Genomic DNA, 5,275 nt, shown 5'->3' on the forward strand with positions numbered 1-5,275 from the left:
CATGAGCAGAAGATGAGACAGAAGACCATGGAGAATATTGTTTTTCCACACAGGGCAGCTGATGGCTCCATATAAGATAAGAGAAATGCGTGTTTGTTTGTCCTGCGGAGTGGGGCCCGGTCTGTTTGCATTTACACTGTACTCGAATCGCTCTGGAGTTCTCTTCTACCAGACCGAGACCTAGGTTTTAGCCCGGGTCAGAGTTCGCCTTTTTGTTCCGTGACAGAGTTCGATGGCACATTCACACCTCCCCAAACGAACTGGACTTTCTAGGAAAACGAGCTAGAGTTTGATTAAAGCGGACTAAACAGGGCTGGTGTGAATGCACCCTAAAGCTCTTTCTGACCACCAAGAGCCTTTAACAGCTCCTCTCTGAATTTCTCACAGCGTTCTTCCTACTTCAACTTCCACCGTTTAGTCTTCTTCTCTGATTTTACTCTTTTTCTGTCACATTTCTACCCCTTTCTGCCACAGTCTTTTGTTTGCATGCCATGTTTCTCCCCCGTTTACTTTCCAAGTTCAACCCTGCTCCTGTCACCCTGCACCACGCCCACTCTGCCTTGTCAGAGCAATCAGCTCTCATCATGTTCACCTGTTCCTCACTCTTCTTAAGTTTCAGCTCAACTCTCATTCAGTGCCAGATTATCGAAAACTCTCAGCCAGTAGATGTCCAGCGTTCATTCCACAGCCTTGTATCCTTGCCTCGTCTTGACAGCACACCTGTACCTTGGATTCTTCGCCTTGCCTGCCCTTCTCTGGTTTTGGATTCTGTGTTTTGACTACGGTACCGACTCTGCCTTCCTCCTCTTAGACTACGTCTCACAGATCATGATTTGGCTCTGGCTTCTGCTCTCTGACCTACTGAGTATGACCCCTGCTTCTCCTACCGAACCTCGCTTTTGGATTTGCCCCCCACATACCACGTACAGGACGTATGGATGGCGCCACACGGCAGGCAAAATACAGCTGTTTTGAACATTAAATAAATACATCATAAACGCAAGTCTGTGGTGACACATAATAAATGTGACTTATACACCGAAGCGACTTATATATGTTTATTTCCTTTTTATGAGGCTTTTTTTGACTGATGCGACCTATGCCCCGGAGCGACTTACATGTACACGCCGGAAAATATGATATCTTAAATAATTTTCTTGGAATTTATGTTAGCTTCACGTCACTTCATTTTACATTTAAGTGAATGTCTTTTCATTTTAAAGCAACGTTGTGTTTTCCCCACTATTCAGATGAGATTCTTTCATCAGCCACTGTCAGCTGGTTGGATCAAATCCCTGCTGCAGATTTAACATCTGGTGGTTTGAGTAATGGTCACCAGAGCTGCAGATTAAAACCTTTGATGATGAAAAGACGTGCATTGTATGCATGGAGCAGTCTAACATTTGGTTCTAGAAACAGGCTTTGGGCATGGTTGGATGATGGATGGGGATGTTTACCCTGTTGTCCTTATGGCAGAGCTGAGTAACAGCTCACGTCAAACTGGTTTCATGGCTGCAGGCAAAAACTGGATCACTTTTGCACACAGTGATTTCACAGAGTGGACATCACATGTAACAGAACGTTATCAAACATCACATAGCTTACATGGGAAAATACAACTCGGCTCAACGGATAGAAAAAAGCTGGGCCTATTTCAGTTTTTGTGATTTTATGTATAAGGATAGAATAAAAATGATCTGACCAAGGTTCTGAAATGAACCAAACCTAACCTTTAATGTTCAATAACAGACAACAGGATCCACCATGTCAAAGGAAAAGCTGGAAAAACCAAGTCCACTCTATAATCCAGCAGATGGAGAGCCTTCACTGGCATCAATACTTCTCAGAGCCTTTGTTGATCTTTTTTGCTATTTTAATTTACTTTTTTTTACAGTTTAATGTCCTCTTTAATGTGCTGCACTTTTTTTAATCATAAGCCACACCACAACATATGTTGGTTCATAGCAAAACATCTCATGGCTCTGTGAAACCCACTGCCATGTGTGACATGCATTCCTTCAAGAAATAATAGGTTTTTAATTTGTTTTGTTTTACGCTCATGCTTGTGTTTTTTCACCGTACGATCAAATTTACCCTTTGAGGGACGATAAAGGTGAAAGGTCAAAATCTGGAGATTTATTCCATTCAATTCTCCCAGGTTGCTTCTGTTCATTAAGGTCCGTCGACATTTATGTCTGCACAGATCCTGTCTGCTATGAAGCCCAAATTATCCCCCCACCGCCACCGTGCTGACAGGTGATGTGTTGCATTTAAGTTTGGAGAAAAGATGCAATCTGGTCTGATCAAATGAAATTATTTCATTCATTCAGCTGTTTTAATTTGTTCATTAAAAAATGTTAGGCTGATTGGTCACTCTAAATTGTCCCTTGGTGGGAGCGAGTGAGTGAATAGTTGTTTGTCTCGTTTGTCTCTATATGTGTCCCTGTGATGGACTGGAGACAGGTCCAGAGTGTCCCCCCACCCATCGCCCAGTGATGGTTGAACATGAGCACCAGTGACCCCCTTGACCAGAAAATGAAGAAGCGGGTAAAGACGATGGCTGGCTGGCTGGCTGGCTGGCTGGCTGGCTGGATGGATGGATGGATGGATGGATGGATGGATGGATGGATGGATGGATAGATGGATGATTTAAAAAGAGCGCTGAGTGTCAAGCTGAACTGAAAGAGTACAGTTCTGATGAGAACATGTTTTAATATATTGAAAACTACTGACTGCACGATGCTCTTATTATGTAAACCTCAAACTGCAGGAAGTTCAACTTTAGTTTTACATCAGTTTTATTCTCCATAGATTTGATTTTACAGCCCTAAATAAATGCTTCAGGTCCATAATCATAATTTTTGAGTAGACGGGACATCTTTGAAACAGGAACGAGCTCTTTCCCCCGGAAAGAATGCAGAGAATTAAAAAAAAAAAAAAAAAAAAACATGTTATCAGCCATTAAATGGTCGTTATTAGTTGTTATCATCTCCATATGTAGCGGTCAGACTGCTCCTCCTGTACCTCCCAGTGGGTTTAAAGGTACGTTGTTAGCGATGATAATAGGCTCTATTTTTAGCTTTGTTTGCGCTCATTATAGCTTCACGTGGTTAAGTTTAGAGTAAAGGGTCTGGCGGTTAGGTTTAGGGTCTTGGTTAGGTTTAGGCACAAGGGTAAGGGGGTTTTTAGGCTTGGTCCTCAGGGTCAGGTGTAAGCTTAGGTTTAGGAAAAGGGATACATAAGCTGAAAACAACTAAAAAGACACTTCCTGGTTTATTTCCGTGTGACGCTGCCTATTATCAGCAATAATAACGATAATAACGTACCTTTAAACCTACTAGGAGGTTGGTGGGACAGTTTGACCGCTACATATGGGGATGATAACAACTAATAACGACCATTTAATGGACTGATAACATCCGAAGCCGCTCAAAAAAAAAAAAAAAAAAACAAACAAAAAAACAGAATAAATGAAAATTACTTTAAATTAGTTTTCTTCTAAATCTTCACACGTTTGTATTTACAATTTTATTTATTTTGGATTAATATCATTATGTCAACGTGCAACCTTTCATTTCTGTTTATTTTTTGTCTTCTTGTTTTTTTTTTAACATTTTGTGTCTTAAACTCTGAAACGCAACTGGAGGCATCGTGTCAGATTTCACTTTACTCCAGGACGAGAAATCGAGGTGATTTTCGAGCCTAATTACCTTATTTTTCTCACCAACACCGCAGTTTATGGAGATGATTAGTTTGAGCCACAGCAGTAAACTGTTGCAGCTCGTTCAAAACTAGAATATGTAAAATAAGAAGAGAAAAAGTCATTTATAGAACAACAATATAAGCACTGTAAGGTTATTTTGTCAGTCTATTTTATTTATTTGTAGTTTATTTTCTATTTTAGTATAGTTCAGATGTATTGGTGTAGTAGTAGTAGTAATATTAATAATAAAAATAATTTAAAATAAATAATAATAATAATAATAATAATGACATTTGAGGCCAGGGACAGACATAAAATAATTGTGAAACCATTTGTTTCATCTCAGTTTAGATGCGTTAAAACAAAACTTGTATTTCTAAATTAAACTCTAACTCATTAAAACTTGATTATTTTTAAAACATCTATAATTGTTTTAACCGAAGCAGAATAAAATTAATTGATCATGTGTTTTATTTTGATGTCCTGAGACATTGCAAGTTGTTTCCATGTCTCTGCACAAACTGCTGCGGTTTGATTATTTCATGGAGCCACAGTTTCTGTTTGTCAGGATGAAATTCTGAGTCTGTGAATAAAAACATCTAGTCTGAAAACTTTACTCAATCGCGTTCGTATGTAAACTTTTTCATCTCGAAGATTTGGATTTGTTTGTTTTTCTGAGTGAATCTTTGGAACATGTTGTCTTTAATCCGCAGCTCCGTCACGTGCATTCAGTTTTATTGTCAAGCTTGAAAACGAACTGGTTTCCATCCATCCATGATCCTCATCGCTTCTTCCTCTCCGCCTCTGATGCTTTTTATTTTGATTTTTTCTAACGTCGGGACCGAAGTGTTGGTCGGACCTCCCGTCCTTCTTCTCACACTGCTATTACTTTTATTTATTTGTTTATTCACCCAATACATTAAGGAACATACTATTTGTTTGATAGTCAAACAGTATTTTAAGAAACATAATATAATTACTAATGCATTCAACCTTTGTTTGAACAGGTGAGTCTCATGGAGTCACGAGGACGCATTTTCAACAACAAATACTTTAAAAAGTAAAGAATATTTTTTTATTTTCTATTTAATTTTAAGTAACTCTAAATTGTTTCTGTGAGTGAGATCGACCGGAGACATGCAGGGTGTACGCGCCTCACGCACAGTGACTGCTGGACATGAACACCAGTCTGAACCCCGCACGCGCAGAGAAATACATGAATTCATGAGTTCAATTTAAAATAAAAAAAAATCGAAATTTTGTGCGGGAAAAAAATTGTATAAATATATACAGGTATATATATTATTTTTTCTTTTACATTTTTTTCAAATGTTTTTATGTATATATAAAACCAACTTTTCTTTGTTGTTTATTTGTAATTTTTTATACCCTGTAGTTTTTTTTTTCTAAAACTTACAAAAAAAATTAATATAGTTTTTAATCAACACACATCTGAACTTTTAGACTTTAGGATCTTTATTTTATTGTTGTTTTGCTCAAACCCTGAAAAATATATATATTTTTAGGAAAAGTTTCCATAAAAATTACACACACACACACACACACACACAC

The sequence above is a fragment of the Nematolebias whitei genome, chromosome 1 (assembly GCF_014905685.2).
Source record: "Nematolebias whitei isolate Nwh7 chromosome 1, NemWhi1, whole genome shotgun sequence".
NCBI classification, from domain to species: Eukaryota; Metazoa; Chordata; class Actinopteri; order Cyprinodontiformes; family Rivulidae; genus Nematolebias; species Nematolebias whitei.